Source organism: Microtus oregoni, unplaced genomic scaffold (genome assembly GCF_018167655.1).
Source record: "Microtus oregoni isolate MIOR12 unplaced genomic scaffold, Mior012 000035F_ref0000213, whole genome shotgun sequence".
NCBI lineage: Eukaryota > Metazoa > Chordata > Mammalia > Rodentia > Cricetidae > Microtus > Microtus oregoni.
Genome location: NW_024543094.1, coordinates 25,856,303 through 25,870,063, shown reverse-complemented (window position 1 = coordinate 25,870,063; position 13,761 = coordinate 25,856,303). Strand labels below are relative to the sequence as shown.

The following is a 13,761-nucleotide window of genomic DNA, read 5'->3' as shown; positions in this document are numbered from 1 at the left end:
CCCATGAAATGCCCATGAAAAAAAATGATCTATTGATTAATACTGAGCACTGGTTTTTAAGTTACCAAATAAAATCTATTACCTAATGTTGTTTCTGAACAGGACATACACTGGACCATCATTTAAAAGATGGAAGAATATGACTGAAACAAAGTAAACAGGAGAAATGCCACTTCCTACCATCATTTCAATATGATTCCCCCAAGCTCTAAAACAAGATTATCTCTCAAGTTCAACAAAATATCCTTTTATAATTTCAGGTGTCACAGGAATTCAGCTTCCTTTCTTCATATTGCTATTCTGTTTGCTATGGTAAATTCAGTAACATAGATAAAATACATCCTTAAAAAACTAACTTTAGCATGAGTGACTTAGTGTGTATGTGTGAGTGTGTACATGTGCATGTGCATCACAGCATAAATGTAAAAGTCAGTTGGCAGCTTTTAAAGATACTATTCTTTCCTTCCATTTTCTTTTGAGGCAAGATCTCTGTTATTCTCATTGGATTTTGCCATCTTGCTATGGGAGTACTGGGGTTGCAGATATATGTCAGCATAATCCAGTATGGAGAAGATGGAGGCAGGAGGGTTAGAAGTTAAGAGTCATGAAGGGGTATATTTTGAGTTTAAGGGCATCCTTAAATACATAAAACTATCTTGAAAATATAATTTCTAAAACAGGTAATCAAAATAACCCAGTTTTCCTTATAGGTTATTTATGTTTGCTATTTTGTTACAGTGACAGAAAATTAACCAACATACTTTATATTATGTTATATTCATTATACTATATTATATCATACTAATATATTATATTAACTATATTACATATAATTTATTGTGTGATATAATATATATATATATAATTTAACATGTGGCATGTTGTATAATATGTAATGTAGCATATTTTGTTAGTATACTATAAAAATAATATAATAATTTTATTATATTAGTACCCAAATTTTATAGCTAACATAACATAAAGGGTATTTTATATAGATTCCCAACTTATAGAAGACAAAAAAAATGGGAAAACATACAAAAAAACCTTGTTGCCAATTACATTTTTACCATTTTCAGAATAAAAATTAAAGTTTCGTTACTAATATTGGTCACCTGTTTCCAATCTCTAAAACTGTGAGTTATTGATTCTCTTCTTCCTCTCCCATTTTCATGATGAAACTTACATAACCATCAACCCAAAGACCCTGTTATGCCATAAGACATACCTTGTATACGCAGCAGACCATGCTTTCCAGGTCATGTATCTTAGCTCCTGCATCCTTCTGGCAATTTAATTTCCAGACTGTACATCCCAACTTTTCTAACTCGTTCCCAACTTGTTCCATCCCCAAGTCTCTTTTGTTTTAATTTTGCTTGCTCTATCTCTTTCCTTTCTTCCTTCATAGTTTATCTCTATGCCTACCCTTTTCCTCCAGTGTTTTTGCCTGTGGTAGATTAATTATACTCATGGGCTCAATTTAAGTTTTCTCCAGTCTGTATTGATTTATGACTTTGTAACAACATTGTACTGTGGGGCTGGCAATATGACAAAAGCAAACACGAAGAAAAAAGTACTAGTGGGCTTTTCATTTCCTTTCTTGATCTTTGTCACTGTCTGGAAAATGTATATTGTTCATTTATTATGTAATCAAGATACAAAAACATTTTGTTGTTCTTGTTGTTTGTTTTCCCCAGAAGAGTTCATCTTTGACTAGTCAACTGCTGGTAAATCTCCCAGCTAATTGATGAATTATACAGGAATTGTGTATAATGACACATTTGAAAGTAGCATAGCCCAACCCTGATCAGCAGGACCACCAACTAAATTAGTTACCACATAAGTAGTAAGAATGGGATTGATTTTAGCTTTAAATAAGGTAATCTGTTACATAGCCAACCTGAACAATACATTCTCTATTATATTAAATAGTTGAGAAAAAAAAATTTATGCTTGTGTCTACATAAAATAAAGTTTCTCTGAAATTCTACTAAAAACATTAGAATCTTCTAGTAAAACATTAAGGACATTTTCAATCCTCAAACTGTTTTGTGGTGTGTGTGTGTGTGTGTGTGTGTGTGTGTGTGTTATGCACACCTGTAGGCATATGCATATGTGAAGAACAGAGTAGTGTTTGAGTGTCCTGCTCTATCACCCTCTACCTTATTTCTTGGAGACAAGGTCTCTCCCGGAACATGGAGCTGGACTGGAGCAAAGCAAGCCTCCACAATCCTCCTGTCTCCTGCTCCCACAGTTCCGTGGCTTCAGGTGCATGAAAAGTCACCCAGAGATTAAGTGAGCATTAATATTTAAACTAAAGTCTTGTGTTGTTCAGCAACTATTTTTCCTATGGAACCACCTCTCCCACAGATGCTTTGACTTTTACAAGTTTCAATAAGTAAACTAAGTGTTAACAGTGATTCAAACAAAATTATAAACTAAACATTCTTCCTTTCTGTACAAAGGAAAGTAAAAAAAAATCCTCATTTTCAATCAAAAGACTTATTTCAGCTTCTCACCAGTCTTGAAATGTACACATTCTTGAAGCTTTGATTTCGGGACATTCAGTTTGAAAACCCCCTCTTCTGTGTATTTTCCCATTATGAGTCTTAATGTAATAGGGGAACATAGAGTAGAAAATAAATTTCTAAAAATATCTCCTACCCAGAAATGTTTAATTAAAAAGTTATAATGTTCTTGCTATTTGATAAGGTAAGCCAAGATACATTCATTCATTCATTCATTCATCAGATATAAATTAAGATAGTGTGTAGCAATGGATTAACCAGGATTACTCAGAGAACAAAGCAACGACCTTGTTCTCATGGAGATTTCAACTCACAAGATATAGACTGATACCACAGCAGGCTAAAAAGACAATAACACAGATTACCAGAATGAGCTTGGGTCTCAGGTAGGTGATAATATAAGGTGAATAAATAGAGAGTAATGGGAGAATGTTGTGAAATATCTGTTTAACCAGGCAAATATGTGTTACATTTGTTTATGCTGTACTTGTTATTTGTTTGATAATGAAAAGATGTGTTGCCATTTTTTTTTTTTAGCTTGCCTGCTTAAGGCACTTGATTGGTCTAATAAAAAACTGAATGACCAGTAGCTAGGCAAGAGAGGAATAGGTGGCACTGCAGGGCAGAGAATATAAACAGGAGAAGAAATATAGTCTTCAAAAGAAAAAGGAGAAATAATGAGAGGAGGAGAGAAAGAGAGACATGTCTGGGGCAAGAGGCCAGGTAGCCATCAGCCAGCCAGACAAAGGAAAAGCAAGAAAGTAAGAAAAGGCAAAATTTTCCAAAAAGGTTGATAAAGAGAAACAGATTAGTTTATGTTAAAAGGGCTATCTAGAAATGTACCTAAGATGGGCTGAGCATTTAAAACTCTGTGTCATGATTTCAGAGCTGCTTGGTGGCTTAATACTGATGAATATTTTGCATATCACCATAGAACCTTCATCTGGCGATGGATGGAGATAGAGACAGAGACCCACACTGGAGCACTGGACTGAGCTCCCAAAGTCCCAATGAGGAACAGAAGGAGGGAGAACATGAGCAAAGAAGTCAGGACCACAAGGGGTGCACCCACCCACGGAGACAGTGGGGCTGATCTATTGGGAGCTCACCAAGGCCAGCTGGACTGTGACTGAAAAAGCATGGGATAAAACCGGACTCTCTGAATATGGCGAACAATGAGGGCTGATGAGAAGCCAAGGACAATGGCACTGGGTTTTGATCCTACTTCATGTCCTGGCTTTGTGGGAGCCTAGCCAGCTTGGATGTTCTCCTTCCTAGACCAGGATGGAGGTGGGGAGGACTTTGGACTTTCCACAGGGCAGGGAACCCTGACTGCTCTTCAGACTGGAGAGGGAGGGTGAGAGGAGTGGGGGGAGGGGGGAGGAGTGGGAGGCTGGGAGGAGGCAGAAATTTTTTTTTCTCAATAAAAAAAAAAACCTTGTGCACGAGGAGGGGGTGTCTCTGTAAGGAGGAGAGATGGGGAAGGTGTTTCTAATATGACTTTGCATCAGAATTGAAAATAATAGAAAGAGCCTGCCATGTGGAACAGTTCTTGGTAGAATCCATCAGATGTAAATGGCCTGAGGGAGTTTAGTAAGTGAAGTATTATTTTTCCTGCTGTAGCAGAGAAAGGAAGCAAGGAATGGGAGGCTGAGAGGGGCAAATCACAAGGGGATATTTATCCCTTGGAAGTTATGGCTATGGCACTAAGTTATATTTCAAAAAGCTTGGAAAAAGTAGCTTGGACATGGTAATGCCCACCCGTAAACCCTTCAGTTGAGCAGTCAAATCAGTAGGACTGAGAGTTCCAGACTAGCAGGGGTTTCATAAAATGACCTCCAAATAAAGCAAAACAAACAACAACACCAATAAAACCAACCAAACAAAATCCACTTCCATAAACTAGTCCAAGTTCAAAAACAAAGTACATAAGAGAAGATTTTGAGGAGAGCTGTATGAAGAAGAAGGGGATTCCTTTACATTTGTACAATGAGAGAAAAGCACAGTGGATGCCATGGAATCAAGACTAGGCAGGGCAAAGGGAGGAAAAGAAGCTCATCAGGAGGGTATTACAGCTATCCAGGGGAGGGCGTGATACCTGGTCTACAGGATGTAAGGGAAGCCAAAGGATAGATCCTTGATGGACTGGATCCATACCACTGTCAAGAAGGACTTGACGAGGGAACTGAGATTGAGTTGGCTCCATGAGTTTGGTGTCAATGGCAAGAAAATCAATTCTGTGCATCATAAGAGATGTTATGTTGTCGCTAGAAACCAAATATGAGTGAGAACATCCCATGTTCCTCTTTTTGGGTCTGGCTTACCTCACTCAGGATAGTGTTTTCTATTTCCGTCCATTTGTATGCAAATTTCAAGAAGTCATTGTTTTTTACTGTTGAGTTACTCTAATATGTATATATTCCATACTTTCTTCATCCATTCTTTCATGGAAGGGCATCTAGGTTGTTTCCAGGTTCTGGCTATTACAAACAATGCTGCTATGAACATAGTTGAGCAAATACTTTTGTTGTATGATAGGGCATCTCTTGGGTATATTTCCAAGAGCGGTATTGCTGAGTCCAGGGGTAGGTTAGAGAAGCTAATTAAGAAGGTGAACCCAAAGAAAAACATATAGGCATCCTCCTGAATATTAACCTTCATCAGGCGATGAAAGGAGACAGAGACAGAGACCCACATTGGAGCACCGGACTGAAATCTCAAGGTCCAAATCAGGAGCAGATGGAGAGAGAGCACGAGCAAGGAACTAAGGACCGCGAGGGGTGCAGGGGTGCACCCACACACTGAGACAATGGGGATGTTCTATCGGGAACTCACCAAGGCCAGCTGGACTGGGTTTGAAAATACACGGGATAAAACCGGACTCACTGAACATAGTGGACAATGAGGACTACTGAGAACTCAAGAACAATGGCAATGGATTTTTGATCCTGCTGCACGTACTGGCTTTGTGGGAGCCTAGGCAGTTTGGATGCTCACCTTACTAGACCCGGACGGAGGTGGGTGGTCCTTGGACTTCCCACAGGGCAGGGAACCCTGATTGCTCTTTGGCTGACAAGGGAGGGGGACTTGACCAGGGGAGGGGGAGGGAAATGGGAGGCGGTGGCGGGGAGGAGGCAGAAATCTCTAATAAATAATTAATAAAAGAGAGAGAGAGAGAGATGTTATGTTGTTCAGCTTCAGGGAGATGGTCATCATGTAGCACATAAGAAGGGTGTCCTCTAGCATGCAGAGAATACTGGTAACCCTGAAGAACTGGAGGGAAAGGTATGGAGGCTGAGGAGTCAAAAAGGAATGGAAGAGGGACAGTCAGTTTACAATATTGCCACTGACTTCCTACGATCCTTTAAGATGTCATGGGCTCCAAGAGTAAGTTGCTTGAATTCTGATGCTTTGTGCTGATTAAATATTAAAATGAAAATGTACAAGGAGTTTTCAATTTCCGACATTTCCTAGAAGTCACCGGAGCCTTTTGATGAAATAATTACTATCTAGGTTTTGAAATGCTGCTTTTGCCAATTGAATTAAATACCTAATAGCCTCAGAGATTAATGAAGAAAAGATGAAACTAAGCAGCCTTTCTCAGGTGATTCATATTGAAATAAATCTGTATTTCTCTGCTTAGTATTCACATAGCCTTTCTTCTCTGCCTTGTTGGGGTGTATTTTTTTACCTATAGATACCAAAGACTATGATTTTAACTATGGTCAACGAATACGGCTGAGCTCATTGACAGAAAATAAGAATGGTGTGTAGTTTCCTTGCTGCCTTGGTGAAGGTTAATAGCCTTCAGAGGGAGGGATTGTTAAAAGCTACATATAAAATAAACTGCCCTTCCTTAATAGTAAAGCAATATCTCTCTCCTCCCCCTTCTCTCTCATGTGTGTATAACCTATTTCACTTATCATACAAAATTTTCAGGAAAATATATATTATTGTCATGATACTTTGTATCCTAAACTTAAAATATGAAGTATCTAAGTCAGTAAATCAATAATAAAATAATCTGCCAAAATTCCCAAACTCTTTATAACTTATAGAAAGCTGTATTCCTAACCCTTTCTATGTAGAAACTTTTAGTGGTCTATGGGTCAGTCATATTGGGGCAGCACCAAGAAACTATGAACCCCTAACCTGAAGTATTTTATCTTACACGGAAATGTGTTTCCACTGTCTTTGTGTGTCTACAACTGCTGTTATTTAATGATTGAAACAAACCAAATTGGAAATGGACCTTTGTGTGACATGTAGTATAAATTCCTGAGAAGCAGTTAGCAAGTGCACAGTTTCATACCTAAACAGAAAGGATGTGTTAGTGCCAAACAAAATATGCTTCCATTTTGGCTCGGCCAAGCATCCAGAATCCTCTCTTTTCAACATATTTAATTATTTTCTTAATTTTACAAGTTACAAAGAGTTTATTATTTGATACAAGGTTTCCTATGGATGATATATTGGGGCAAATTAAGAAGGGAAGCAGGCTGTGACTCGACAAAGTTATGGCAGAAAAATGAGGACTAAGCAAGGCTGAGGTAAAATATCCTGGCCTTAGTAAATGATTCAAAGATAAAATCTATTTTGTTTTCTACATTATCATGTCATTCTTGTGGACACAGAGGCCCCGCACTGTCGTCACAACCTGGGCTTATATTGAGGTCTCAGTATCGAGAAGGTAACAGGACTCTAGAATTGGAGGTCATGGATTTTTTTTCTCCCTGTTCTTTGTTCTGAAACGTTCATTTGTTTTCATTATGGATGCTGCTATCCTTCTAATGGACTGCACAGGTCTCAGCCGGAGCTTGACTGAAGAATGTGTTTCGAAGGGTGACTATCAGAGCTGGGAAAGATAACTGGAAACTTCATTTTGTCCATTTGCTAATCAGCAATAAGGTGTCTGGTCATTTAGTATTAGAGACAACAAAAAATGTCCACAAGAAACCAAAGCTTTTTTAATTTAGTATTTTATATGTATGAACCTTTTACCTTTTATCTCATTTTCCTGGGATGATAGACCAAATTTCTCTGTTATTCAATAGGAAATCTAATAAACACGCACGCACACGCACATATCTTCAAACTCTCTTTGCTATTAACAAAATAATACATGAAGTAAAGATATTGATGCCAAGTTGCCTATAACTATATTTGATACAAGAGATTTTATTTAAGTTTAACTTTAAAATCCTTCTGATTTCCTGAATATTGTTAATGATCCACAAAAATATTTTCATTTCCTTTGCCTTACAGTTATTGAGATGATCAATAAACTTGACCACATGAAAGCAAAATGAATTATAATTTAAAGATGAATTTGCAGCATAGTATAGGTTTACATGCTTACATTCAGCACACAGGAGGCTGGGGCAAGAAGGTCATGAATGTGAGTTTTGTCTATGTTACATATAACAAGCCACCAAACAGAGACAAAACAGCCAATTAAGTAATGCAACAAACTACAGCCATATTCTGTTTAAAATCTGAAAATAAATAGGCAATTAATGCTGATAAATAAAAAGTAACCTCTTTATGGAAGTGGGCTAGAGACTTTATTTCTACACAAGTTAATGTGGACCTAGGGTAAGAAATAAGAAATTATAAAAGGAAAATCTGATGTGCACATTTTCCTCTATTTTACAATATGAAACACATGCAATTATTTTAATTTGAAATGTTCTAATTAAATATGCTGGCAACACACTTCACAAACTGTTGTAAACTCTGATTTAAAGGTTGCTTACTACCAAATTGATGAATCAGAGATTAAACTTCATGCAAAAGAAGGCAACGAAATGGAGGCCTTTATTGTCAAAGCCTGACCCAGAACACTCACTCCTGAGGTGGGGATTCCGGTTGAGAAGAAAGCAAGATAAAGGATCTTGCTGAACCATGACCCGAGAATAAATAGGATAGGAGAGATGAAAGAAACTCTATGTCCCATACTTGGAGGAGAGAATTTAAATGACTCAGGACTTTAACCACAAGGACCCAAGAACCCTTCGATTATGGAACAACAGAGCAAGGAGAAAAGATATGGATTGATAATTCGTGAGAAAAAAATACCCTAGGTAACACCCCCTCCCCATCATAAAACACTAAAAGGAAGGCACAAATAAAACAAGCACACACAGGAATGCATACCCACACACACATACGAATACAGGTGCACACGCACATACAGTGCACACATAAGCACATGGATGCACACATGCTCTCACATATAGGCTCTCATAAATGACCTGAGAAGATATGCAGCTAGATGCAGGGCCAGCACTACAGACTGCTTGGTTCTAAACAATTTTCCCCACAACATTGATTTTTTTCCTAAGTTGCTATTTTATTTCATTATTTATTTTACCCACATCATTTGTTATCACAAGACAATTAAAAGTCATTCAGTCTAGCACTTTTTACATTTGGAGAGGAAATAGAAAGTTAAAACATTAGGGGCTTTTCTATATGGATAATTAAACAAATATATGAATGATGGGATTCTAACAAAGCAAAGGAAATACAATTTGCATACACTTAAAATTTAGAGAATCATCTGTGTCAACATGTTCCTTATAAGTATTTTTTAACAAAGTTTACATCAGCATTTTTTCCTTCCTGGTTTTCCAAGCAATGATCTATAGCTCCTCCATACACAAACAGACCATATATATGTACATGTATGTATAGTGTACATATATTTACATGAAATATATGTATATATCACTTTTCTACTTACTGATTTCTACTTTCTGGTCATATATATGTATGTATATAATATGTATTATATTTGCACAGGTCATTTTTATTCATAAAGCAACCAACATAGAAGACATTTACTCTATACATAAATGATGATAGTCTCGCTATTGAGTTTTTTTCTTGGATCTCCTATCTTGTCCTCATAAATTCTACAATTCAACAACTGTTCATCCTTAAAATTTCTAGGCTATAACCATGTATGAAGCATCATTATAGCTTAACTAAAAGGAATAGTCCTCAAAGAAAAGAATTAACTGAAACCAACGACTGGAGGGTTTTGGCGATTTATTAGCTATGCTCTCCATCAAAGAAGTATTTAATGCCATACGGAGGAATATCACTTTTAAATACTTCAATGGTAGGATAGATCAAAAGTGATTTCACTTGACAAATAGCCACATTTATCCACTGTGACCCTCTTCTAAGATTTGCTTTTGAAGGAAATTGGTGTGTTAGGTCATTTTCTAAGCTGTGCATCTGTTATCTATGATGCTCCTGTACATGTGTGTGGCTTCTTAATTTCATTGCAATAACCCAATGGTCATAATTGTCTCTTAAATGAATTTATCAAATAGAAATAACCAAATTTATATTCATTACAAAGAGTCACTTCCTTTTCTTATGGATGCCTAGAGTATCAGCAGAACACCTTGTTCATGTGTGGAAAGATCAAGCAGGTGAGAGAAAGAGTATGCTCTAAGCTAAAGTGGTGTACTCGGGGAGGCGGCATCACTGGCTGAGATATCAGACTTTAAAGCTACACTTTTGAGATAATACACCTTTTAGAGGTGTATTCATTGTTAGATTACCAAGAGACTCCAAATTTCAGTCCATGCCAGTTGTAATAAGGCAATTCTCGCCTCTCAGAAGCTACTGAAAATAATATAAAATTTTGGGGATTTGGGATCATAGCTAGTTATTAGCAGAAAAAGAATTAGATATTTGATTTTTCAATTTTATGCCATCTATGTATTTTTTTACATAGAGGTTCTTCTTGTTGAGAAATAGTAGTGAATAATAGGATAAATGCTGTGGAAAGGCAAGCCTCCTTTACCTACTTCTCAATGTGAATGATAATGTGAAAACAAACAACCAGAAAAGACAGTTGAGAATAACAAGGTAAGTGAGCCAATAATACTGGGAAAAAAAGGAATTTGTAAGGAGACAAGGTAACACTATACTTAGATCTATCATTGTGTTAAAGTTTTGTTTAATAATTCTGGGAAAGTTACTTAACCTATCAGAATACTTAAGATTTCTTTCCTATCAAAACCAAATAGGTACCTTTTGTTTTTCTGTGAGAGACATGATATCACTTTAAGCATAGAAGTTAATGCCTAGCATATAGGAACTGCTTAAAATAGGCCAGATTTTTAATTAACTTTGGAATTTTTATTAAAAGTAATTGAGACTGACTCTTACTTCTAGTTATGACAAACAAACTGATTCTATGTCATGTCTACTACTAATACCAAACAAGAAAAGCAGATTAAATATGAAAAGAAAGAAAACCCAGAAAATTAGAGGTGACCATCAAATCCCATCGTTTGAAAGGTCAAGACCTGGAGACATGGAGAAAAACATCCACAGAGGCAAAACCACTTCTACTTTCCCTGAAGACACCTGTCAGTCATAGAGAAGACTGAGAGCCTGGAAAGATAATAGAACTTCTGCTGAGAAAAAGTGGCTTCCAGTGTCTAAGGCAAAGAATATAGAGATACTCAGGCTCCTTTGGATACAGCTAAAAGACTACAGTCCAAAAGTCAAGGCTACATAGCAGCCCACCAGCTAAAATCTGTGTAAGTCTCCACTGAGAGAATGAAGTATTTGTCCAACCTCAGTGCCAATCCAGAAAAGTAAATGTTCCCTAGAGGAAGATTACATTATAATCCTGGACATATCACTTAGTACCATATAAAGAAGGCAAAACATTTGATCAGAAATTACCATGCAAGAAGACATGACTGATGAGAGAAAATCTAGAGGAAAAAGACGGAGGGATATACAAAGAGATCCATAAGACTACAGACAAGAGTGAGGACAAAGTGTAAAAGGGATCTTATTCATATTCAAAACATAGATGTATTGTTAGTAAGGTGTTTGATTTTATCGGGTAAGTCTGTAGTTAGTAAAAGGTAAAAAAGTGAGTACTTCAAGATTGAACAGTACAGTTCTGTAGCAGTTTGTAATTGAAAAAAAAAATATGGGTTTTCCTAATTTGGCTTTACCCCAAGTAAACTGTTTTGTTGTTAGCTAAAATAAGCAACCAGATGAGTATAAGAACCTGCAATTTAAAGCAGGATTTCAAATCTTTGATTGAATAATCCAACCTACCACTTCAGAAAAAGGAATTTATGCTGCTACTTCAACTCTCATGAGACAGCTGCAGAGAACAGCTGGACACTGCTGAAGAAACAGTGAATGCGATGAGCAAATCCATACCCATCCACAGTTTAGGGAGCAGCAGCAATTCCCTAATTCAGTCCTATCAGAAGCAAGATTATTATGGGAGGTGAAAATGGATTTTCTAATTTATTGATCATTCCTTATCTACTCAGCACTGTCAAAAATTAATGCCGTTGAAAATGAATATTCTGGAAGCTTGCAGACATGGAGGTCATGTGAGTGGTTGGCATGCGTGGCACAATTGTCACTAAATGAATCATATAATAACGAGAGCAATGGAATTCAATTTTTGCATGAAAAGCATTATTAGATTTAACTTGCAATGGAACTAAATCCGATACTTGTGAATTTATTCAAGGAAGATTTTTTTTTCTTCTCCCTTACTCCAAACACAGCACAATCAAACAAAGCTGTCCTCAGCATGTAAAAAGCAAGTAAGGACAGGGGGAATTGTGCTTACTTTTCTCTTTACAATTTCAGTTCTTGATTCAGGGTACATATAATTTTATTATTTACGACACACCTTGTTTCAATCATGGCTTTACAGACTAACAGAAATAGCTCTAGTGACTATGCGTATGTTTGTACAGTGTGGTAGAGAACAATAGAAAGGATTATTAACAGAAACTATCGATGAGAATTTATTGAAAACACAAATAAGTTGGTTTATGAGTTGTTATCATAGTCTCCTGGTGGGGGGGATCAAGAGGCTAGGAGCACTAAATAAAGAGATCTTATGCTAGACCATACTTTATCTAATTGTGTGTCTTAAGCACATCATTTAATTCTTTTTGATTCAGCTTTGTATGTTATAAATAATGATGTATGACATAGTTTTATAATCAATCCACAAGCATTCATTGCACACCTTCTCTGATGCTTTGATGAAACAATGAAGTTATATAGTATCCAGGGATCATTGAACAGCTAGATATTACAATTGTAGGTGAACATCCAGGTACTACATGTGTATTTGAACAGCTGGAGACTACATGTGTAGTTGAACAGCCGGATGCTACATGTGTAGTTAGTTGAACAGCTGTATAATACATAAGCACTTTGTAAAAGGTGATAAGCTTTGCAAAGCACTATTTTTTTTTGATGTCACAAACATTTTTCTTAAAGTGCAGGGAGCATCTAGTTGCTACCCGAAAGGCAGTTTATGTGTGTAGGCACACATATGTGCATGTGTGTGTGAATGTCAGAGGTCTTCCGCAGATGCCATTCTTAGGGAACAAGTCACCTCATTTTTCTAAAGAGGGTCTCTCAGTGACCTGGAGCTTGCCCAACAGTTTAGGCTGGCTGACCAGTGAGACCTAGGAATTTGTCTGTTTCTCTTTCCATTGTCTTAGACCCATAAATTTATACCACCACACATTTTTTGTTGTTGTTGTTTTAACACAGGTTCTGGGGAATCAAACTTAGGGCCTCGTGTTTGCATGGAAAGAACTTTATCAACTGAACCATCTCCCTAGCTCTGCAAAGAAACTCTTATTTTGGGAAATTTTACAAAATAAGAATCAGAAACATTTTTTTCTTGTGTTTTTGAAGATGGGTCCTAGGACTTTGTTTATGTTAGACAAACATTCTAGCACTGAGCTACATTCCTTTTAACAATATATTTTACATAGAGAAATGCATGACAATTATCAGAAATAAAAGGAAAGAAACTGCTCTCCGAAAAAAAGGGTAGAAAGGCAAATAACAGCCAGCAAAGCACCTCTGTGAACTCAGGACAGAGCAGAGATGTGTTGCCCCAGTCCAGTCCTGGAAGTCAAGCAATATCAAACTGCTTGTCAGTATAAAAGTCCCCATGGCAAACCACAAAAGAAATTTTTCTTTGAATAAAATGGACAAACATGGAAAAAAATTAGAAAAGCCAACTGAGAACAGAGAGGGAACAGAAGAATTAGCTTGAACCCTGCAAAGTGAGACAGGCCTCAAGAAGCATGTGAGTAAGAAGGCAACTTAGATCATGACCACAGAAGACAAGGCCAGGATAAGAACACAAGTGTCTGTCTGACACTGTTGACAGTGGGTAGAATGGAAGGCATCAGAC

At 37.0% G+C, this 13,761-nt stretch overlaps 1 protein-coding gene across 1 annotated transcript in view; it reads right to left on the bottom strand.

Annotated features, from left to right (window-relative positions):
- Positions 1–13,761, bottom strand: part of Plxdc2 (plexin domain containing 2) — a 398,667-nt gene that overhangs the window by 99,631 nt on the left and 285,275 nt on the right. The window lies entirely within an intron of this gene.